At 35.4% G+C, this 26,176-nt stretch overlaps 1 pseudogene; it reads right to left on the reverse strand.

The window, feature by feature from the left end:
* Window positions 1–1,542: 1,542 nt before the first annotated feature.
* LOC125153562 (ras-related protein R-Ras2-like) lies at window positions 1,543–26,176 on the reverse strand (annotated as a pseudogene).

The following is a 26,176-nucleotide window of genomic DNA, read 5'->3' on the forward strand; positions in this document are numbered from 1 at the left end:
ATTTGTCAATAAATTTCATAAAAAAAAAAAAAAAAAAAAAAAAGAAAAAAAAAATATTTTAAAAAAAAAAAAAAAAAAAAAAAATCATACTGAATATATAATTGTTAAAAATACTAAATGTTTTTATTTTTTATTTTTCATTTAAAAAAATTTTTTTGTGATAACAGATCAGTTTTAATTCTAACACCTGAAGCTATACAAGGGTATGCTTTATCAACTTCACGGGGCTGTTGTACACATTCAATAAAGTGACAACCGTGCAATACCACTTAGTATCTCACCATCAGGAACATACTTCTGAACTGTTGAAACACATCCACAAAATTAAAAACAAAACTCAGAAGCCATCCACAGTTATACTAATTGTCAAAGAGAAGTTTTACACTTACTACTTGATAGAACAGTCAATACCTAGTACGGCACATCACGAGTGACTTCAGATTCTCACCCTGTTGTTGTCTACGGAGGAGGTTTCTCAAGCAGGTGTGTGACTGGCCAAAGGTGGGAGCCACCAGGACCAGGACCGGGATGGCGAGGACACCTCTACCACAGTTTCTATAGTTTTCACTGTTTTTTTTCCTTTGTCAGTTAAAAGTGAACAGTGAGAATTAAATAATTATCTTTACATATACACAAGGTATGCTGTGAAAGCATATTTGCTTACAAACATATAAAAATACTTGTTAACTAGTTTGATAAGAAAATAATGTATAAAACTACATAGCAAAAACATTAATCATCTCTGACCCCAGAAAGATCAATTCCGTATTCTATATTACAAACGAAAAAACAGTTTGTTTTTTTTTTTAATCCCGTATCCAGAAATACTTGAAAAGGCAGACAGACAGAAATTATTTACTTTTACTCTCAACATGGCTATGAGAAGAGTTAACTTAAAAAGCCAAGAATGTTGAAATGCCTAAATCCAGAATGAGTCCAAATATTTTGCCACAAAGAACATTATTATCATCTTTAGGAATGGAGGTGTAATGAAGGCTTTATACACAGTTTTTAATCTATAAACATAACAGGCATTTTGGTATTTTGGCCACTGGAAAACAAAGGCTGTAGCGTCAGTAAAGGTCTGAGATGTATCACTTTTGTGGCTTCAATTCAGTGTACTTAAGGTTAACTAAAGTTGACATCAAAATTTTTAGAGATAGGCAAAAAATTCACATTTAAAAACAACTCATGTTTCTATTTAGAGTAACAATAGGCAATATGATTCCAGAAGTTACAAGTTAATTTCACAACCTATGACTTCAGCTTGGCAAACAGCTTAGGTTCCAAAACTGATTCATCCCTATTAAAATGTAAGCCCTTAAAAAAGAATGTGTCTATGTATATAGATCATTATTTTTAAGAAACCAGATAATCTTTGAGGCAGCCTTAGTGTTTCCTTTAAATGTGTCTCAAAATGACCATAGGATTAGCTTCACGGAAAGGATTAGCCACCTTCTTGGTCTAAGGCTACTAGTCACCGCGATCGTTTGTCCAAGGCTAGAAAGGTACAAACACGATGTGATGTAAACCATAAGGAGAAGAGGAGACGATGAGGGCTTTTCCTGGCAGTTGGTAGCTAAAATTCAAGGGATTCTTAGAAAATGACGCAATGGCAGCCTTTCTTGTCTTCTTCGTTCCGTGTTGGTTCTGGTGAAGGAGGACATTCCTGCTCTTGAAATTTCCTTATAACCCAGACACGTTCATGGAAAGCTTGATCTACATTCATCCCAATCTCTGCTGACACCTCCATGTATGTTACCTTAAGCTGTCGTGTTAACTGTTGTCCTTCTTCCTGTGTTACCTGTCTTTGATGATCCAGATCTGTTTTATTACCAGTTAAAATCATTGGAAACTCATCACGATCCTTCACTCTGAGAATCTGTCTTTGAAACTTACAGATTTCTTCAAAACTGCCTCGATCTGTGACTGAAAAGACCAACAGGAGACCCTAGCCAGCTCTCAAATACTGTTCTCTCAGAGCTCCAAACTCTTCTTGTTCTGCCGTATCCAGAAGATCTAGCTGGGCGCTCTCTCATCTATCACACACTGCTTTATGTAGGAATCCTCGATGGTTGGGTCATAATCCGTCACAAAATAGGACTGTTATAACGGTGTCCCTTCCTTCTCTCGCACCGTATGCCACACCTTTTAGGTTGACCAAAGCGGAGAGACATCTGGGTTTCTCATTTTTAAAATCCCGAAAAAGATCTTTCAACCTTCTTAACCAGAGCAAATCCTAAGAATGAAGAATTCCATCGCTCTTGTCTTTACCACAAGCCCTGACTTTTCCAATACTAAATGTTTTTAAAACAATTCTTGCTGAAACTTCAACAGTAGCATTTTCGAATGACCTATATATATATAGTTAATAGTTTTCCTGAGTGATATAATCCACGAATTCATTCAAATTAAATTATTCAACACTTTTAATATTCCATCAGCCAAGCTATTATGAGCTTATTAAATGATTAATCCCAGTGTGATTTTCAGAAAAAATGAGTGCACTCTATGTCAGCTTAGAAATATAATTGCACCATTATTGTGCTAAACTATTATCAAAGAGAATACAGTATTAGGTACATTAGCAATGACATTACTTTGCCTGCTGAATTTTTGCTTATAGAATTATTTTAAATAGAGGATTTGTACAGTCAATTAAAACCTAAGTATTTAAGGAATAATACGTTTAATTATTTGCAAGTTACCAGGTTGTTTGTATAGTTCTTTGACACAACAAATGTAGAAAATGTTTCATTGAGGAATGTCAAATTATTTAATACCATAAAATTCCAAGGTCTGTTTTAATAAAAATTAAAATCTCCTAAATGTTATAGGAGTAAAATAGAGGAATGATTTCTAAGGCTGTCGCTAATTACCTTAGTTCTCCTTAGTAATGAACTCTAGTTTTGTTCAAATCAGCAACATGCTCAAATAAAGTAATTGGCAATTTCCTTGGAAAGATAGATGCATTCATTCCCAATGATTCCTAACTGAGAATTAAGACACAATAGAGGTTAACTAAATAAGGAGGAAAGTTTTCTGCTGTAAATAAATGATACACAATGTAGTCAGCAGGACATGAGTATTAACTGGTGAATATTTTCCACTGCATACAGTTCATCTTTATCCTGCCCTTGCTTGAAATAACTTCTTTTAGATTTAATTACATTCCTTTTTCGTAAATTTTTTAAGTTCATTTTTCTTCAGCTTCGTTGAAATATTAACACATAATATATGTAAAGTTGAAGGTGTATAGTCTGGTGACTAGATACAAGCATATATTGTAAATAGCACAATAATCTTCATCCTCTCACCTTTAATATGGGGGAGGGATGGTAATATTTCAGATTTATTCTCTTAACAACTTATAAGTATCTAATACAGTATTGCTGATTATTGTCATGATATTATACACTAGATCCCCAGACTTAGTGATATTATAGCTGGGAGTTTGCACGCACTTTGAGCACATTCTCATTTTTGCCACCCACAGACCCTGGCAACCACCATTTTACTCTGTGTGTATGAGGTTGGCTTTTTTAGATTCTGCACATAAATGACAACATAAAGAACCTACCGAGTATTATGTTAACTGAAATAGTCATAGACAAATGCCATATGATTTTACTCAGATGTGGAATTTAGGAAATAAAACAAATGAAGAAAGAAAGACATCAACAACGACAAAAAAAGATTCTTAAGTATAAAGAAATGGTGGCTGCCGGAGGGGAGGTGGGTATGGTCAAAGGGGAAATAGAAAAAGGGGATAAAAAGCTTACTTTTCTTGATAAGCACTGAGAAATATATAGACTTACTGAATCATTATATCATACACCTGAAATTAAACTGTCAATTATGTTTGATGGTAAAAAAAAAAAAAAAAAAAAAAAATATCTGTCCTTCCCTGACTTTTTCCCCTTAGTATAATGTCCATCCATGTTGTCGTAAAGGGCAGAATTTCCTTCTTTCACAGGGTTAAATAATATTCCATTGTTTTGTATCTACACTACCTTTTCTTTATCCAGTCATCTTTTGATACACATATAGGTAAATTCGATATCTTGGCTGTTGTGCATGATACTGCAGTGAACATGAAACTACAAATACCTCTTCAAGATTCTGTTTTCATTTTCTTTATCTATTACCTAGTAGTGCAGTTGCTAAATCATATGGTAAAATTGTTTTTTATTTTTTTGAGGAAACTCCATACTGTTTTCCATGGTGGCCATACCAATTTATATTCCCAAAGTAATGCACAAGCGTTCCCCTTTTCCCGCATCCCCACCAACACTTGTTGTCTCTTGTCTGTTTGATAATAGCTATTCTAACAGGTGCAGAATAATATCTTATTATGGCTTTTATTGGCATTTCTCTGATGATTATTAGCAATGTTGAACACCTTTTCATGTACCTCTTAGCCATCTGTATGTATTACTTGGAAGAATGTCTATCATCCTCTGCCCACTTTTTAATTAGGTTGTTTGGTTGTTTGCTGTTGAGTTGTGTGTATCATTTCTGTATTTTTTATATTAACTCCTTATCTGATCGATGGTTTTGAAAATATTTTCTACTATGTTGTCGATTGCCTTTTTTTCTGATTCTTTGTTTTGCAAAAGCTTTGTAATTCAACATAGTTCTACTTGTTCATTTTTGCTTTTGTTGCTTGTGATTTTGTTGTCACATCCAAAATAATCATTGCCGAGACCCATGTTAAGAAACATTTTCCCTGTGTTTCCTTCAGTGGTTTTACAGTTTGGGATCTTGAGTATAATAATTTAAGCCATTTCAAGTTAATTTGGGGGAGTGGTATAAGATAGGAGTCAAGTTTCATTCTTCTGCATGTTATAGTCTAGTTTTCCCAACACCATTTATCCAAGAAACTATCTTTCCTGCATTGATCCTACTTGATTCCCTTGTCAAATATTAGTTAACCATATATTCAAGGGCTTACTTCTGTGCTCTAGATTCTGTTCTACTCTTCTATGTGTCTATACTTATGTCAGTACTGTACTGTTTTGATCACAACAGCTTTGTAATAAAGTTTGAAATCAGGAAGTATAATGACTCCAGCTTTGTTCTTACTCAAGATTCCTTTGGTGATTCAGAGTCTTTTGCTGTTAAAAATTTTAGGATCATTTTTCTCTTATTACGAAAAATGTCATTAGAATTTTGATAGGGCTTGCATTGAGTCTTTAGATGGCTCTGTGTAGTATGGACATTTTAACACCATTAATGTTTCTGATGCAGAAACAGGATATCTTTCATTTATTTGTGTCTTCAATTTTTTTCATTAGTGTCTTAAATTTTGTAAATGAAATATATTTGACATATTATAAATTTAAGTTTACAAAATGTTAACTTGATACATTTATATATTGTGATATAAATGCCATAGCAACAATCATTACCTTACATTATTACCTCTATCACCTTACATTATTATACTCCTTTTTAGTGATTAGAATAATCAAGTTCTAGTCTCTTAGCAAGTTTGTTATAATACCATTGAATAATGGTTATAATACCATTGTTTTCTGTATTTACTACACTTCCCATGAGATCTAAGAGCTTTTTTTACTACTCATATGTTTGTGACCTCAAACAATATTTGTCCTTCCCCTCCACACTCCCATCCCTTGGTAACCATTTTACTCCGTTTCTATGAATGTGGCTTTTTTAGATTCCGCATATGACTGATACCATACATTTTGTCTCTCTCAGACAAATTTCCTCAAATTTCATTCATGTCTTCACAAATGGCAGGATGTTGTATATATCTTTCACTCCCGGATTAAAGATATTCCTATATATTTTGATGCTATTGTAAATGGAATTGTTTCTTTTTCAGATAGTTTTTTTTTGTTAGTGTATAGACACAACTAATCTTTTTATATGAATTTCATATCCTGCAACTTTACTTACTTTGTTGATTAGTTCCAGCGGTCTTTTGGTAGAGTCTTCAGGGATTTTCTCTGTATGAGATCTTATCTTGCATAAACAGAGATAGTTTGACTTCTCTCTTTCCAATCTGGATGTCTTGTACTTAGTTTTCTTGCCTGATTGCTCTGGTAGGACTTCCAGTGCTATACTGAATAGGAGTGGAGAGTGAGCACTTTCATCTTGTTCCTGATCTTAGGAGGAAAGTTTTCAATCTTACACCATTGAGTTCTTTATCTATGGCCTTTGTTATGTTGACATGCATTCCTTTTTTACCCAATTTCTTGAGTGTTTTTAACATGCATGGATGTTGAATCTTTTGAAATGCTTCTTTTCCATCTCTTGAGATGATCACAAGATTTTTACCATTTTATTTACTACATTTAGTATTTTGCATCACTATATTGATCTACTCCGGTATCCCACTTGATCAGGGTGTATGATCCTTTTATGTACTGTAGAATTTGGTTTGCTAGTATTTTGTTGAGAATTTTTGCGTATATATTTATCTGTAGGGATATTCACCTGTAATTTTCTTACAGTGTCCTAATGTGGCTTTGGTATGAGGGTAATGCTGGCCTCACAAAGTAAAGTTTAGTTTTGGAGTATTACCTCCTATTTTTAAGAAGAGTTTGAGAAGGACTGGTATTAATTTTTTTTTTAATGTTTGGTAGAATTCACCTATGAAGTCATCTGCTCCTGGTGTATTCTATGTTGGAAAGCTTTCCATTACTGTTTCAATCCTGTCATTCATCATTGGTCTGTTCAGATTTTCTGTCTCTTGATGATTCAGTCTTGGTAGATTCTATGTTTCTAAGAATTTTAAGTTAAAATTGTTTATAGTAGTATATTGTCCTTATATTTCTGTGTTACTAGGAGTAATGTCTACTTTTTGACTTCTAAATTTTTTTAATGTTTATTTTTGAGAGACAGTGCACACATGGGAAGGGCAGAGAGAGGGAGACACAGAATCTGAAGCAGGCTGCAGGCTCTGAACAAGCCATGAGCACAGAGCCTAATGTGGGGCTTAAACTCACAAACCGCAAGATCATGACCTGAGCTGAAGTAGGTCACTTAACTGACTGAGCCCCCAGGCACCCCTTTCACTTCTGATTCTTCTTTTTCTTAGTCTAGTTAAGGATTTGTCAACCTTTTTATATATTTTTTTAAAAAAATACCTTTTACTTGTAATGATCTTTTCTATTAACTTTTTAATCTCTATTTACTTTTGCTCTGATTTTTTCATGTTTTTTTCTTCTACTAACCTCGGACTTAAGTTCTTCTTTTTCTTACTCCTTGAGGTGTAAGTGTAGGGTGTTTATTCAAGAGTTTTCTTTTCTTTTAAGGTAGGGATTAATTTCTCTTTTAGAACTGTTAGTCTACACCACAGTAATTTTGATATATTCTGTTCCATTTTCACTTGTTTCAAGTATTTTTTATTTCTGTTTTTATTTCTTGGATTCATTGCTCAGGAGCTTCTTGTTTTATTTCCATACATTTGTGAATTTTCCTTTTTTTTCCTATTACTGATTTCACTTTTCATAACATTGTGGTCAGAAAAGGCAACTGGTATAATTTCAGTCTTCTTACATTTGCCAAGATGTGTTTTATGATTTAACATATGGTATATCATGGAAAATGCTCTGTGCATGCTTGAAAAGGATATGTATTTTGCTACTGTTGGGTACAATTATCTGAATGTGTTTAGGTCCATTTGGTATAGTTCAAGTCCTGTGTATCCATACTGATTTTCTGTCTGGATGATATAACCTTTGTTTAAAGTGGGGTATTCAAGTCCCTTACTGTTAATGTATTATGTTTCTCCCTAGAGATATATTAGTATTTGCTTAGTGTATTTACATGCTCCAGTATGGATGAATATTTATGATTATTATAGCCTATTGATAAATTGGCCTGTTTATTGAAAAATTATTTGTTTTTTGTTACAATTTTCAACTTATTATCTATTTTTCTTATAAGTATACCTACCTCTGTTTTTTCATTTCCAGTTGCATAGAATGTCTTTCTCCCCTATATTCACTTTGAGCCTAGGTGTGTCCTTAAAGCTAAGGCAAGTCACTTGTAGGCAGCATATAACTAAGTTATTTTTTAATCCATTTAGCCACAGTGTCTCTTGATTGGAGAATTTAGTCCTTTTACATTTAAAGTAATTTTTAATAGGTAAAGACTTATTAATGCCATGTTAATTTTTTCTGGCTGGAGCCCTACCAAGGAAGCTACTTTGGACCATGGGATGGATATGCCTGGGTCCCCCAGAGCCTACAGAGAGTGACCCAGAGAGACATGTGTAAGCCTGGTATTGGGAAAAGCGGATTCTGGAGTCTTCCCTGAGATGAGTCACTTTACCATCCATTTCTCATGAGGGAATGTCTCTTTCATTCTTTTTCTCTGTTATAGGCTACTTAGACTTGTAGGATGTGTAATGGGGGATATGTGAATCTATTCTTCCTACTGTTACCAAACCCAAGTTTGGCTGTCCCTTGCTTGAGAGGCCAATACTCAAGAGATGAGTTTTGACTGGAAAGGAACTTGAGCTTTATTCAGGAGGCTGGCAACCTGGGGAGAAGGTGGATTCTTGTTCAAAAGCCCACTCCAACATTTCTAAGTCTGGCCCAAGGGTTTTTAAAGGGTTTTAGGGTAATTAGCAAAGAGAGTGCAGTGGCCTGCAACATTTCTTAATGTGTAGACCTGATGTTGCCAGCTACAAACATTATCTCAGTGGGAGGAGGTGTGGAGGGGTCTGGTTCTTGCTTTTTGGTGTGCAGGAGTACTCTGTTATTTCTGCCAAAAAGGGCAAGGTCTACCAACCCCCAAAACCATTTGTGTAACCTAAAAAATAAACACATTGTGCTAAAAAATTGTGAAGCTAATCCAAAATCTGAGGCAGCTTCAAAGAGACTTGCTGAATTCTGTGGCCAGGAAAATTCCGGTCTTTCAGTCCTCAAGGTCAGTGGTCTGCAAATCTCAAAGAAAGTAATTTCATTCTGTTACAGATCGAGGGTCTTAGGTCAGCAGGTGAGGAGTGTGTTATCTTGAGGCAACTTTACCCTTAAGACCAACTGGAGTGCTCTTCTACTACCCTCCTGAATGTATCTTTTTTTTTTTAATTTCTGTACTTCCTGCATATGCTTCCCCCATATAAGCCCTGATCTGGATCTTTGGTTCTGTGTGCAGAATAGTTGTTCAGATTGATGTTTATGTGTGTGGTGGTATGGAGGCATATTATTATGCCACCACTTTTTCTATTGGTTCATTTTAAGTTTAACATAAGATTTACATGTTCTATAGTCAGTTAGACATCTTTTATGTGTTGCTGGACCATATTATACAGTATTCATTTAAACTTTTCTCATATAATTGTATAAACGACTCAGCACCTGGTATTGACATTTAACTCACTAATCCATACATTCATTTCTTAAGTTTATTTAGGTGGTTTTTTTTTCAATTTTTTTTTCTTAATGTTTATTTATTTTTGAGACAGAGGGAGACACAGCACAAGTCGGGGAGGGGCAGAGAGAGAGGGAGACACAGAATCTGAAACAGGCTCCAGGCTCTGAGCTGTCAGCACAGAGCCCGATGCGAGGCTCGTACCGCGAGACCATGACCTGAGCCGAAGTCGGACACTTAACCGACTGAGCCACCCGGGCGCCCCTAGGTGTTTTTGTTTTTTTTTTTACTTTTGTGATTTTGGTATACATTTGAAGATATTCTAAGGACTTTCTGAATTTTAAAAGGACTATTTTTTATTCTAAACCATCTGATGAAATAGAATACCTGTAATTTGGCTACAAGTATTGCGAATTGGCAGTAATACGTGTTGTTCCAAGTCAGTCAAATAATTGCAAATACTGTTTGTTCATATATTACTATAATTTGAATCAATAATATTCCCAATTATTAACAATGATAATTAAACCAAAATGTAATTTGCTTTATATGTGTCCATGCGAGATGTTATATGAATATACTAAATACGCATCCCTTCTTTAAAGATATTCCTATATACATACAGTTCATGGTTCTTCAGGATTTCCACTGAACAAAAAATCTAACTGTATTAAAATGCAAATAAGCATAATGATAGCCAATAAGTGAGTCGTAAAACTAAATTTCAAAAAAATATTTAATGGTTTCTAAACATTTTCCATTAGAAGTAACCATATTGTGGTAGTTCTTAAAAGTAAACTCATTTTTAAAGCCTGATTGTCAGTTGCTAAATTATGTTTTTGTGATTGCACCTTGTAAACCTTTGTCAGGTTTTTTTGCAAGAAATCCAGTTATCCAGTAGAGTAGCTACTGGATAGTTACCATTATCAGTAATGTAATAAATACTACTGGACTTGGAATGCAATTTAGGTTGAAAACAGAAATACTATTTCCACCAGCACTTATACTCTTGTATTCCAAGGTCAGTGAATTTGCAAAGTGTACACACATAAGAATATTGATAGATATAGATATATATAAATAGACATCCAGAAATGGCAGGGAACTGAAAACATTGGTGAATAGCAGTAAAATCAATGATTCAATCCACTAAACCAACTTAATGAACAGTCTAAGTTGTGTGACAAATTACCAATTTAAATTTTTTGCATTATAGTGTGAATACATGGGTAGTATTGGCAACAGCACTTAGAAAACTGTTTTGTTTTCTTGGACAATATATGCTTATTTTCTGAACATTTAAAAAAAATATTCTAAGACTTGAGGAACCTGGGTGGCTCTTTCGGTTAAGCGTCTGACTCTTGATTTCGGCTCAGGTCATTTCACAGTTTGTGGAATTAAGCTCTGTATCAAGCTCTGCACTAACAGTACAGAACCTGCTTAGGATTCCTGTTCCCTCTGTCTCTGCATCTCTATTGAAATAAATAAATAAACTTAATTATAAGACTAAATTATTAAGTCTCTGTATATATATGTGATATACACACACACACATATATGTACATATATATATGATACACACACACACACACACACATATACCAAACATGGTATATACACATATACACACACATGACCCTGGGACCATGACCTGAGCCAAAATCAAGAGTCTGACGCTCAACCAGCTGAACCACCCACGCACCCCTAAGTCTGTATTTGATGAAGTTATTCTAATACTCTAAGCTCAGTAATATTTATCTATTTGAATGGTAACACACATGGTTATGGTCAAGTTTTATCTATTTCATTATTTTTATGAAAAATATGTATGAAAATATAGGGCAAATATTCTGTAAGCAATATTCATGTAAATGCATTTGGTTATTAATCTTCAGGACTTTCAGTTGTAACTTGGCAATCATAATTGTCTCATATCAATTTATTACAGTGACAACAGCCTTTTCCACTCTTTTTTAAAATTATTTTTTTTAATTTAAATCCAAGTTAGTTAACATATAGCATAAACATATAGTGTAATAATAATTTCAGGAACAGAATTCACTGGTTCATCACTTACATATAATACCCAGTGTTTATCACAACAAGTGTCCTCCTCCATGTCAGTCACCCCTTCAGCCCCTCCCCCCACCCAATGTCCAATAAGCAACCCTCAGTTTGTTCTCTGTCTTTCAGAGTCTCTTATGGTCTGTCTCCCTGTTTTTATATTATTTTTGCTTCCCTTCCTTTTTGGTCATCTATTTTGTATCTTAAATTCCACGTGTGAGTGAAGTCATATGATATTTGTCTTTCTCCGACTAATTTCACTTAGCATAATACACTCTAGTTCCATCCACGTTGTTGCAAATGGCAAGATTTCATTCTTTTGATAGCTGAGTAATATTCCATTGTGTGTGTGTGTGTGTGTAAGTATATATATGTATGTGTGTGTGTGTGTGTGTGTATATATATATATATATATATATATATATATATATATATATATAAAACATCTTCTTTAACCATTCATCAACCAGGGGACATTTGGCTGTTTCCATAACTTGGCTATTGTCAATAGTGCTGCTATCAACATTGGGGTGCCTGTGTCCCTTTGAATCAGCACTCCTGTATCCTTTGAATAAATACCGAGTAGTGCACTTGCTGGGTTGTAGGGTAGTTCTATTTTTAATTTTTGAGGAACCTCCTTACTGTTTTCCAGAGTGGCTTCACCAGCTTGCATTCCCACCAACAATGCAAAAGAGATCTTTCTCTGCATCCTTGCCAACATCTGTTGTTGCCTGAGTTGTTCATGTTAGCTATTCTGACAGGTGTGAGGTGGTATCTCATTGTGGTTTTGATTTGTATTTCCCTGACGATGAGTGATGTTGAGCATCTTTTCATATGTCTGTTAGCCATCTGGATGTCTTTGAAAAAGTGTCTATTCCTGTCTTTTGCCTCTTTCTTCACTGGATTACTTTTTTGGGGGGGTGGGGTTATTGAGCTTGATAAATTCTTTATAGACTTTGGATACTAACCCTTTATCAGGTATGTCATTTGCAGATATCTTCTCCCATTCCGTCACTTGCCTTTTAGTTTTGCTAATTGTTTCCTTCACTGTGCAGAAGCTTTTTATTTTGACGAGGTCCAAATAGTTCATTTTTCCTTTTCTTTCCCTTGCCTCTGGTGATATGTCAAGTAAGAACTTGCTATGGCCGAGGTCAAAGAGATTTTTGCCTGCTTTCTCTTCTAGGATTTTGATGGCTTCCTGTCTTATGTTTAGGGCTTTCATCCATTTTGAGTTTCTTTTTGTGTATCATGTAAGAAAGTGGTCCAGGTTCATTCTTCTGCATGTCACTGTCTAGTTATCCCAATGCAATTTGTTGAAGACACTGTCTTTTTTCCATTGAATACTCTTTCCTACTTTGTCAAAGATTAGTTGGCCATATGTTTGTGGGTCCATTTCTGGGTTCTCTAGTCTGTTCCATTGATCTCAGATGAGGTTGTGTTTCAAAACCCCATGCTTCAGCGGCACCTGAGTGGCTCAGTCAGTTAAGCGTTCCACTTAGGCTCAGGTCATGATCTCTCAGTTCCTGAGTTCAAGCCTCACGTGGGGCTCTGTGCTGACAGCTCGGAGCCTGGAGCCTGCTTCAGATTCTGTGTCTCCCTCTCTCTCTGCACCACCCCCCCCCCACACTCTGTCTCTCTGAAGAAATAAATAAAAATAAAAACCCCATGCTTCAGTAATAACCCTGTGACTAGGACCTGCACCAACTCTACAGGGAAGGGTCTCGCTGAGCAATGGCCAGTTTCTGGCTTGCCCCAGAAAACATTTTGTGTGATCGCCCAGCAGCAGAGGTTCAGAGATTCTGGCAAACCACAACACATAGCTGGCACAAGGTTTCATTATGGCGTGTTTGTCCCATTACCAGAAAACATGGCTGCTCTTTAGGGTCTGCTGGACCTTTGCGTGTGGGGAGGCCATACGGCCTCTACCCAATGCCCTCCTGGCAGGGGAACCACTTCTCCCTGCCTGGCACACAGTGTCTGCCTCTGGGGATTCTCCCCACTTCCCCACAGGGCACCGCCAGGCACTGAGCTCCAGAACTTCAGGCTCTGGGCTCCACTGATTAGTACTGAAACCCTCTCCTCTCTTCCTGTCCGTGGTTTTGGGGAATAGACTTCTCACACTCTCCTGTGGGGGTTTTCACTCTTCCTCTCCGGCCTCTTTCGGGGGAGCGCTTTTCTTGCACAGTTATCTTACACTGCATTCTCCTTCTTTCCCTTTTGCTGCCGTCTCTCTGCAAAAACAGCTCCTTACTCTCTGCGGCTTTTCTCCCCCCCCCCCCCCCCCCCAGTTCCCCTCTCCCCACCGATTGCCTGCAAGTCCTGTGGCTCACGTTATGCAGATTGTTGTGTTCATCCTAAGGTCAGTTTCCTAGGTGTTCAAAATGGTTTGGTGCTGATCTAGCGGCGATTCAGGGACGAGACGAGCTCAGGGTCTCCGTGCTGCTCCAAGATCTTAACTCCTCTCTGCAGCCTTTTCCACTCTGAAATGTCCTAATAGGATGCTTGATTTCCACACCAATATCTGCTCTGTTTTCTTGATATAAGTAACAAACCCATCCTTTCAGGTGCTCTCATTTATTATTTCTTTTTTTTTATTTTCAGTAGACTTTAATTTTAGAGCAGTTTTAGGTTGACAGCAAACCTGAGTTGAAAGGACAGAGATTTTTCTGTGTACTTGCCGCCCTCATTTTATGAATCTCTCCTATTATCAAAATCCTATGCCAAAGTGCTTTGATATAACTGATGAACCTACATTGACACATCATTGTACCCAAGGTGTATAGTTTACCATAAAATCACTCTTGGTGTTGTGCCGTCTGTGGGTTTGGATAAATGTATAATGACATGTATTCACCATTATATCATCATATGGAGTGATTTCACTGCCTTAAAATTTCACCATGCTTGACCTATTCGCTCTCCCACCTCCCCAATTGCAGGCAACCAATGATTTTTTTTTCCCTGTCTCCAAACTTTTGCCTTTTTTTCACAATGCCATACACTGATAATCATGTAGTATAGAGCCTTTTTGGATTGGGCTTTCATTTAGTAACTTGTATTTAAGTTTCCTCCCTCTTTTTGTGCCTTGATCGCTCTGTTTTATTTACCACTGAATTCTATTCCATTGTCGAGAGATACCACAGTTTGTTTATAAATTGAATTACTGAAAGATATCTGGGATGCTCCCAAGTTTTTGCAATTATGAGTAAAGCTATTAAAAACATCCCTGTACAGGTTATTGTATGGACGTAAGTGTTCATTGCCCGTGGATAAATAGGCAGCAACATGATTGCTGGATTACATGGTAAGAATGTGTTTTGTATTTTAACAAACTACCAAAATGTTTTCTAAAGTATCCGTATCATTGTGCATTTTAACCAGTGACAAATGACAGTTCCTGTTGTTTCTCCTCACCCCTGCACTTGGTGTTATTTGTGTTCTAGATTTTGACCAGTCTAATAATAGGTGGCTGGTGGTACCTCACTGGGGTTTTGTTTTTGTTTTTGTTTTTTTAAGGTTTAATTTTTTGAGAGAGACAGAGACAGAGAGAGATAGCATGAGCAGGGGAGGGGCAGAGAAAGAGACATACACAGAATCTGAAGCGGGCTCCAGGCTCTGGTCTGCCAGCATAGAGCCTGATGCGCGGCTTGAACTCAAGAATCGCGAGATCATGAGCTGAGCTGAAGTCAGACGCTTAACTCTCTAAACCACCCAGGTGCCCCCTCACTGCTGTTTTAATTTGCCTTTCTCTGATGATGTACGATGTGGACCATCTTGATATGTGCTTATTTGCCATCTGTATATCTTCTTTGGTCAAGCATCCATTTAAGTCTTTGGCTCGTTTTCTGATTAGGTTTTCTTACTCTTGAGTTTTAAGGTTTCTTTTTATGATTGAAGAACACTCCCGTATCAGATGTGTCATTTGCAAGTATCTTTTTTCTCATTCGGTGGAATGTCTTGTCATTCTTTTCACATTGTCTTTCATGGAGTAGATGTTTTTAACTTTAATGATATCCAGCTTAACGTCTTTCATGGCTAGTGCCTTTGGTGTTGTATCCAAACACGTCATCACGATACACAAGGCCTTCCAGGTTTTTTTCCCTGTTGCCTTCTAGGAGTTTTATGTTTTATGTCTTCTTCAATTTCTTATGTCATTGTCTTAGAGTTTTCAGTGTTCAGTTCTTTTACCTCCTTTGTTCAATTTATTTCTGGATATTTTCTTCTTTCTGATGCAACGATAAATGGGATTGCTTCCTTAATTTCTCTTTATGCTCGTTATTAGTGCCCAGAAATCCAACAGATTTTTGTATATTAATTCCTTATCCTGCCACTTTATTGACTTCATCTATTAGCTCTCACAGTGTTGTTGGCAGAGTCTTTAGGATTTTTTATATATGTCACCTCCAAATAGTGACAGTTTTATACTTCTCCGTTTCTGATTCGCTAGTTGCTCCAGCTAGGGTTACCAACACTATGTTGAATAAAAGTGGGTAGCATGGGATCCTTGTCTTCTTCCTAATCGTAGAGCAAATGCTTTTAGCTTTTCACCATCAAGTACGATATTAGCTGTGGGTTTGTGATATACGGCCTTTAATATGTTGAAGTATGTTCTTTCCAAATCCACTTTGTTGAGAGTTTTTATCATAACTCAATGTGAAACTCTCAAAATGGCTTTCGTACACTTACTGGGACGAACATAAGATTTTAGCCTTTCGTTGTGTTAATGTGGCATTTCACACGGATAGACTGACAGATGTGGAAACATTCTTACACCCATGGAATGAATCCTACTTGTTCATACTGTGTGTTCTCTCTAATGTATTACTGAATTCTAAATTTATCGTGTTAACATTTTGTTGAGGATTTTTGCATCTGTGTTCATCAGGGTTATTGGCCTCTACGTTTGTTTTCTTGTACTGTCCTTTTCCTGGTTTTAATAGAACATTTTATGATTGCACGTTCTTTCCTTTTTTGAGCATATTGTCACAATTGTTTTGGGGTTTTTGTTCTAAATTTTTTTAGTGATTGCTTAGCGTTTGCAGTATGTGTGACTAATCCATGTCTACTTTTAAATAATACTCTAACACTTCACAGGTAAGGCAAGTATCTTATAATTACAAGTAATCATAATTCCTCCCATTCATTCCTTGTATTATTTCTGTCATTCATTTCATATTTGTATCAGCAAACATAACATTTGAGAATGTTTATATTTGTGTGCATAACACTGTCTTTTGAAGAGGGGAAGTTTTTAATTTTGATGATATCCAGTTTATAGATTTTTTTCATTTATGAATCATACTTTTGATATAATGGTTAGAAAATGTTTTCTTCTAGAAGTTTTATAATTTTAACTTTATATCAGGTCTATAATCCATTATAATTTAATTTTTAATATGATGTGAGGTATGAAAGTTTTTTGTTTTGTTTTTTTTTTTGCAGGGGGGAGAACTAGGGATACAGAATTGTCCTAGTATATGTAAATATCTACAAAGTGGCTTAGTTAATATCTACAAACTGCCTAAGCTAAGATTTTGTTGAATCTATTCATAAATTTTTACAAAATTCCTGTCAACAACATCGAGTCTTCTAAATCATAGCCATATACTCTGAGGACTACAAAATAGCTAAGGAAATTAAGATAAAATATGTGAAAAGTTAACTCATGTTTATCACATTTTTTGTTGGGTGTACCCTTATAGATTTCTTAATTGTATATAATTTTAAATGGTATTGTAAAATTTCATTTTCCATTGCTTTTGTGTAGAAATACAATGATTTCATATCATAATTCATAATACACAATGTTGATAGACTAGCTTATTAACTTCTAGTAGTAATTTTGTAGATTCATCAAATTTTCTGCATAGATCTTCACATCATCGATGAATAAAGATATTTTTACTTCTTCCTTTCCCATGTGGATGCCTTTTAATTCTTACTCTTTTATTTCCATGCCTAAATCTTCCTTGTAATGTGGAAATAAAAGTGCTAAGAGCCAACACCTTGACATTTTTCCTGATTTTTTTTTTAGGGAGAGCATACATCTCTTTGGCATTAAGAATATTATTAGCTGTTTGTTTTGTAGAGGTAGTTCCCTTCTGTTCTTAGTTTCATAAGAAGAATGTATTTTGGATTATGTAAAACACATTTTGTCATGCATCAACTGAGATAATAGGATTTTTTAGTTTATTAATATTATGAATTACTTCACTGACATTACAAAGTTAAACCAACTTTGCAATCTCGGGGTAAACTTCATGTAGTCATGATGTATTACTATCTTTTTAATACTGTTGAATTAGCTTTGTTAATTTCCATTTAGAATTTTTGCATCTATATTTATGAAGAATATGGTCTTGATGTTGTTTTATATTCTATTGTCATTCTTTAGTTAGTATTGGTATCACTAAAATGCTAATTTCACAAAATTATTTTGAAAACATTCACCTTTTTCAGTTTTCTGAGGAAGTTTTTATACATATGGCATTATTTCTTCTTTCAATGTTCAGTGTGATTCCTCAGTGAAGCCATTTAGCTCTAGGGTTTAATTTGTTGGCAGTTTTAAAACTACAAATTAATTTTTTTTAAGAATAGGTCTATTCAAGTTATCTACTTCTTTTTGAGAATACTTTGATAGTTTGTTTTTTGATGTTTTTTCCCATTTCAGTTGATTCATTTTTTCATGAATATATTTCGATACTCTGTGTCTTTCATGAACTATGTCCATGTCAGCTAACTTCTTGACAAAATGGCATAAACTTGTTCATAATATTATGATTTTCCTTGAAATAATTATAGATTGGGGAGCATCTGACTTTGGCTCAGGTCATGATCTCATAGTTCGTGGGTTCGAGCCCTGCATCAGGCTCTGTGCTGACAGCTCAGAGCCTGGAGCCTGCTTCAGATTCTGTGTCTCCCTCTCTCTCTGCCCCTCCCCTGCTCATGCTCTCTCTCTCTCTCAAAAATGAATAAATGTTAAAAACTTTTAAGTAAATAAATATTTATAGATTATGTCATGTAACATCATGTGTCTCATCCTGATACTGCTTAATTTGTGACTTTTCTTTTTTATCCTGAACAGTTTAGAGTGTTACGAATTTTATTCATCTCAAACAACTAGGTTTTGAGTTACTCGTTAAGTACTTTCTATCAAGTGCAAAAATATTTAGCATTTTTATGTACTTTTTAAATTAATTAGCCAATGTATCATTATGAAATCACCTTAGTTAGCCCTGTCAATATCTTTTGCTTTGAAACCAACTTTGTCTGTTACCAGCTTTGGTTTGATTAGTGTTAATATCATATGTATTTTACTACCCTTTTACTTTACCCCGTTTCTTTATGTTTACAGTACATTTCTTGTAGGCGTCATATGGTTCTCATTTTTTATACAGTCCTGTAATGGTTTCTCTTTCATGGTGGTGTTTAGACCATTTCCACATAATGTCATTATTATTAAGGTTACGTTTAACCATACAACTTTCTATTTGTGTTCTACTGGTTCAATCTGTTCTTTGCTACCTTTTTTGTCTCTTTTCTCCTTTGTTCAGATCTAATAGAATTTTTTTTTAAGTTTATTTATTTTTTGAAAGAGAGAGAACATGGACACAAGTCAGGGAGGGGCAAAGAGGGGGAGAGAATCCCAAATAGGCTCTGTGCTGTCAGCTCAGAGCCCGATGTGGGGCTCCATCTCACGAACTGTGACATCATGACCTGAACTGAAATAGAGAGTCGTATACTTAACCAGTTGAGCCACCTAGGTGTCCCAAGATCTAGTATAATTTTTTAATGATCCACTTTATGAGTTTTGTTGACATATGGACAGCAATTTTTGTTGTTGAAATTTTAGGGTTATTTTAGTTACAGTAAAAATATTTAATATATCACAATATAACTTAAAATGGATATACCAACTTAGAAATTTTGTTTCATTTTTGTTATACAACTTCCAAATACTATATAAACACCAGGTTGTATCACTCTTGTTATTAAAGAGTCAGTAACGTGTTAACAAATTTTTTAACATTTTTTTAATGTTTATTTTTGAGACAGAGCATGAGTGGGGGGGGGGGCGGGGGGGAGCAGAGAGAGAGAGGGAGACACAGAATCTGAAGCAGGCTCCAGACTCCGAGCTGTCAGCACAGAGCCCTGACACAGGGCTCGAACTCACGGACTATAAGATCATGACCTGAGCCAAAGTCAGATGCTTAGCCGAATGAGCCACCCAGGCACCCCTGTCTTAACAAATTTTAAATGATGCCAAAAAATGTCATTTTTACCCATGTATTTACCCTGTCTAGTGCTTTTCCTTCCTTTGTGTGGATTCATGTTTATATTGACTATCATTTTTTCCATCTTAGAAAGTACTTTTTTATTGAAGTATAGTGAATACACAATTTTACATTAATTTTAAGTATACAGCATGTTTTGATAACTCTGTAATTTATGCTGTATTCACCTAGGTATAGCTAACCTGTCACCATGCAGTGCCATTACAATACCATTGACTGTATTCCCTATGCTGTAGCTTTTATCCCCATGAGTTAACATTCCCATAACTGGAAAGCTGTACCTTACATTGCCCTTCACTCATTTTGCCCATCCCCCAACCTTACTCCGTTCTGGCAACCCTAAGTTTGTTCTCTGTATTTATGGGTCTGTTTCTGCTTTTTGTTTGTTCATTTATTCCTTTGTTTTGCTTTCTAGAGTCTATATAAAAGTGAAATCATATGACATTTGCCTTTTTCAAAGTCTTATTTCATTTAGTGGTCACAAATGCTGAGTAATATTCCTGTGTGTGTGAGAGAGAGAATGTGTATGTTCCACATCTTTATTCATCTATTGATGAATACTTGGATTGCTTCCCTGTCATGGCTATTGTACATAATTGCAGCAAAAAAAAAAAATTGGGATGCACAGATCTTTTCAAATTAGTATTTTCCTTTTCTCTGAGTAACTACTCAGTAGTGGATCATATGATATTTCTATTTTTAATTTTTTAAGGACTCTCCATCCTGTGTTCACTAATGGCTGCACCAGTTTGCATTCCCACCAGCAGTGCAGGAAGGTTCCTTTTTCTCCACATCCTTGCCAGGACTTGTTATTTCTTGTCTTTTTTACTCTAGCCATTCTGGTAAGTGTAATATCTCCTTGTGGTTTTGATGTACATTTCTCTGATGATGTGGTAACACATCATTTCATGTGTCTGTTTGCCATATATATTTCTTCTTTGGAAAAATGTCTATCAGGTCATTTTTAATCAGATTATTTCTCTTTTTTTAGGGCTTTTTGGTATATGTTCTTTATTTCAGATATTAACTCCTAATCAGATGGATTATGTGAAAATACCCTCTCCTACTCACAGGGTTGCCTTTTCATTTTGTTGCTGGTTTTTTCACTATGCAAAAATGTTTATATTGCTGTAGTCCCAGTATTTATTTTTACTTTTGTTTCTGTTGCCTGAGGAAACCTATCTGGAGAAATATTGCTAAGACTGATGTCAAATACATTCCTGCCTATGTTTTATCCTAGAAGTTGTAAGGTTTTAGGCTTCAAATTTAGGTCTTTAGCCCATTTTGAGTTTACTTTGCATGTAATTGTCCAGTTTTTTCAGTGAAATTTATCTTTTCCTCATTTTTTTTGTTCGCTTCCTTTGTCATAGATTAATTGACCATATAAGCATGTGTGTTTTTTCCTGGCCTCCCTATTCTGTCCTTTTTCTCTGTGTATCTGCTTTTGTGCCAAGATCAGACTGATTTGATTACTACAGTCTCTTAGTACCTTTTGAAATCTGGGATTGAGACATCTCTAGCTTTGTTCCTATTTCTCAGGATCGCCTTGACTATTAAGGTTCTGTGTGCGTGCGTGTGTGTGTGACTTCATACAAATTTTCATATTACTTGTTCTACTTCTGTGAAAAATTCTGTTGGTATTTTGATAGAGATTGCATCGAATCTGTTGATTTTCTGGGCAGTATGAACATGTTAACAAACATTGATCTTCCCATCCACAAACATGAAATCATTTTACGTTTATGTCATATTCACTTTCTTTATTCTTTGGCATGTAATCTTATTGGTGCAGTTGTAAATGGAATTGTTTTCTGAGTTTCTCTTTCTGCTGCTTCATTATTAGTGTAAAGAAACTCGGTTTCTATGTATTAATTGTGTATCTTGCAACTTTAGTGAATTCATTTTTTTACTTCTAATTGACACTTTAGAGTTTTTTAATGTAATGTGTCATCTGCAAACAGTGGTGGTTTAAATTCTTCCTTACCAATTTGGATGTCTTCTATTTGTTTCTGGGGTTGCTGCAGCTAGGACACACAGTACCATATTGAATGTAAGTGATAAAAGTAAACCTCTTTTCCTTGTTTGGGATTTTGGAGGAAAAACTCTCAGTTCTAACCATTGAGTATGATGTTCACTGTGGGTTTTTCATCTGTGGTCTTTATTATGATGAGGTATACAACCTCTACACCTGCTTCTTTGAGAGTTTTTATCATACGTGGAGCAGATTTCACCATAAATGGATCAAATGGATCAAGTATTTCATCAAATGCTTTATCTCCATCTATTAAGGTAATCAAGTAAGTTTTATCCTTCATTTTGTTAATAGAGTTTATCAGGTTGATGGACTTGTAAATTACAAAACCATCCTTGTATTTCCAGAGTAAATCCCACATGATTGTGAGCGACCCTTCTAATGTATTGTTGAATGTTTTTTGGTAATATGTTGTCGAGGATTTTTGTATCTATGTTCATCATGTGTATTTTCTTTTTGTAGAATTTTTGGGTTTGGTATCAGGGTAATGCTGACCTCATAGAATGAATTTGGAAGCTTCCCTTCCTCTTACATTTTTTGGAATAGTTTGAGGAGAATAAGTATTAACTCTTCTATAAGTGTTTGGTAGAATAGACCTGTGACTCCATCTGGTTCTAAAATTTTGTATTATGGGAGCTTTTGGTTGCTGATTGAATTAGATTACTAGTAATTGGTTTATTCAAATTTTCTATTCTTTCTGATTTAGTTTTGAAATATTATGTATTTCTAGGACTTTATCCACTTCTCCTAGGTGATCTAATATGTTGGCATAAATTTTTTCATATGCTTCTTATAAGGGCTTTTATAATCCTTTGTATTTCTGTGGTATTGGTTGTTCTTTCCCTTTCAGTTCTGATTTTGTGTCTTGTCTCTCTCTTGATGAGTTTGGCTAAATGTTTATAAATGAATCAGTTGTTGGTTTCATTGCTCTTCTATTTTTGTCTCTATTTATCTCTTCTCTGAACTTTATTGTTTCCTTCCATCAACTTGGCCTTTTTTTGTTTTACTTTTCCTAGTTCCCTTATATGTAATGTCAGATATTTATTTTTTGAGGTTTCTCTTGTGTCTTGAAGTAGGCCCATATCAATTTACATTTCCCTCTTAGAACTTCTTTCACTGAGTCCCTATTTTGGACTGTTGTATTTTCATTTTTCATCTGTATCCATGTGTTTTTTAATTTCCTCTTTGAGTTCTTTGTTGAATAACCCACTGGTTATTGAGAACTCTGAAGGACCATTTTTAACGGTTCTTATCGTACAGATCTCGTACATCAATTCTCTCAGGTTGCATTTTGGAAAAACAGTGTTTATTTTGCCTTCATTTCTAGAAGACCCTTTCTCTACTCATCAAATTTGCAGTTGACAACTTTCTGCTCAGTACTTTCAAGATGTTAATCAACCATCTTCTCACGTGCTTTGATCTGACAAAAAAATCTGCTTTCATCCTTATCTTTCTCTTTACATATGTATATTTTTCCTCGGGATGCCTTTAATATTTTATATTTGTAACTGATTTAGAGCTATGTAATTAAGATACTCCTTGGTACAGCTTTCCTCATGTTATTAGGGCTTGATGTTCCTTGAGTATCTTGAATACCTGGGTTTAGTTTTTATCAGATTGCCAAACTGCTGGCTATTTCTTCAAATATTTTTCCCTTTCTCTTTCAGGACTCTAATTGTATGTAAAATAGACTGCTTAAATTTGTACCACAAATCATACATTCTTGTGCTTTGTGTTTTGAACAGTTACTATTGTTAAGCACCCATGTTTATTGATTTTTTCCTGCAGTCTCTAAAAGTAATTATATCCAATGTATTTATTTTATGCGAAACATAATTTTTTGCTTCAAGAAGATCACATGGATTCTTGGGGCACCTGGGTGGCTCATTCTGTGGGGCATCTGACTCTTGATTTCAGCTCAGGTCGTGATCTGTTTGGTTTGTGAGGTTAAGCCCCAGTGGGCTCTGCACTGAGATTCTCTTTCCCTCTCTGCCCTCCTCACATTTGCTCTCTCTCAGGATAAATAAATTTATTTTATTATTAAAGAATCAAATAGATTCTCTCCATATCTTTATGCTTAAAAGGTTCAAATTCTGTTTATGAACATGTAAACTATAGCTTTAGTAACTTCTCAGGAGCTACTTTGAGCATCTCTGTCACTACTGAGTCAGGTTTGTTTCATTTCGTTTCCTCATTTGGAGGATGTTTTTCTGCTCCTTTGAATGGTTGGTAATGTTGGGAGAAAACAGACTGTGAATTTTACTTTTTTAGAAGTTAGATCATTTTCTATCCCTTCAGTTTTCTAAGTTTTTTGAGCTTTATGCGAGGCCATATTTAAGTTACTTGCAAACAGTTTGGTTTATTGTTGGAGTATGTGTTTTAAGAGTTTTTTAGGCAACATCAGAATGATGTTTAGTCTAAGGAGAACTACTCCAAACACTAAGGCAAGACCTTTTGACGTTCCCTACCAATGGCTTTTCCACTCTGGCTGGTGCCAACAGGCAATAGCATGGCCCTGTGGGAACCTTGGACACTGTTTCTCCAAACTCTTTGGTTTGTGTTTTTTTTTCTCCCCACCCTTGGGTAGTTTCTTCATGTGTGTGCACCAGTTCATATGCTACGATTTTTCTAGGACAGACGTCAGTGAGTTTTCTCTCTGTTCTGCAAACCCTATCTTTTAATTTTTTTTTTAATTTTAATTCCAGTGTAGTTAATACACAGTGTTATGTTTCCAGTGTACCTTACAGATATTCAACAATTCTATACATTACTTAGTGCTTTTCATGGTAAGTGTACCCTTAATCCTCCTTCATCTATTTTACCCATCCCCCTCTCACTCCTCCTCTGCTGTTTTTTATAGTTAAGAGTCTGTTTTTTGGTTTTCCTCTTTTTCTCACCTGTGTGCATTTTGTGTGTGTTTGTTTCTTAAGTTCCACACATGAGTGAAATCATATGGTATTTACCTTTCCCTACCTTATTTCACTCAGGATTATATGCTACATTCTCTAGATCCAACCATGCTGTGGCAAATGGGAAGATTTCATTCTTTTTAATGGCTGATTGAGATTTCACTATATATGTATACACACACACATCACGTCTTCTTTATCCATTCAGTTATCAGTGGACACTTGGACTCCTTCCATAATTTGTCGATTTTAAGTAATGCAGCACTAACCATAGGTGTGCACATATCTTTTCAAATTAGTGTTTTTGTATTCTTTGGGTAAATAAAGATATTCCATGCTCATGGATTGGAAAGGTAAATATTGTTAAAGTGTACATACTACACAAAGCAAACGACTGATTAAATGCAATCCCTATCAAAATACCAACAGCATTTTTTTTTTACTGAACTAGAACAAATGATCCTAAAATTTGTACGGAACCGGAAATGAACCTGAATAGCCAAAACAATCTTGAAACAGAAGAGCATAGCAGGAGGTATTACAATTCTGGACTTTAAGTTATATTACAAAGCTGTAGTAATCAAAACAGTTTGGACCTGGCACAAAATTACACACAAAGATATCTGGAACGGAATAGAAAGCCCAGAAATAAACCTACGATTATATGGTCAATTAACCTTTGACGAAGGGGGTAAGAATATATAATGGGAAAAAAACAATCTCTTCAACAAATGATGTTGGGCAAACAGGAGAAACCGGAGCACTTTCTTACATCATACGCAAAAAATAGCTCAAAATGGATTAAGAACCTAAATGTAAGACCTGAAACCATAAAAATAGAAGATGAGAGCACAGGTAATAATTTCTCTTACATCAGTTGTGGTAACATTTTTCCAGATATGTCTTCTAGGACAAGGGAAATAAAAGCAAGACTAAAGTATTGGAACTACAACAAAATAAAAAGCTTCTGCACAGCAGAAGAAACAACAAAACTAAAAGATAACCTACCGAATGAGATATTTGCAGATGACTTATCTGATAGTGGGTTAGTACCAAAATATACAGAGAATTTACACAACACCCCCCCCAAAAAAACCCAAATAATCCAATTAACAAATGGACAGAATACATGAACAGACATTTCTCCAAAGAAGATCTACAAATGGTCACGGGACACATGAAAAGATGCTCAACAGCCCTCATCATCAGGGAAATAAAAATCAAAACCATAAGAGACAAGTGTTGGTGAGGATGTGGAGAAAAAGGAACCCCCATGCATTGTTGGTGGGAATGTACTGGTGCAGCCACTGTGGAAATAGTATGAAGGGTCCTCAAAAAATTGACAATAGAAATACCAAAATGTCCAGTAATTTGACCACCAGCTTTCTAGATCTACGTAGACTTTCAGCTACATCTGCTCCTCTCTGGGAGTCCACACCCTCTGCCTGAGTTACTCTTTCTGCATTAGGCCTGGAAAGTTTCATTGCAGTAAGCTGGGTGATTGCGGGGCTCACTTTGTTTTCCAT

This window comes from Prionailurus viverrinus, chromosome A2 (genome assembly GCF_022837055.1).
Source record: "Prionailurus viverrinus isolate Anna chromosome A2, UM_Priviv_1.0, whole genome shotgun sequence".
Taxonomy (NCBI): Eukaryota; Metazoa; Chordata; class Mammalia; order Carnivora; family Felidae; genus Prionailurus; species Prionailurus viverrinus.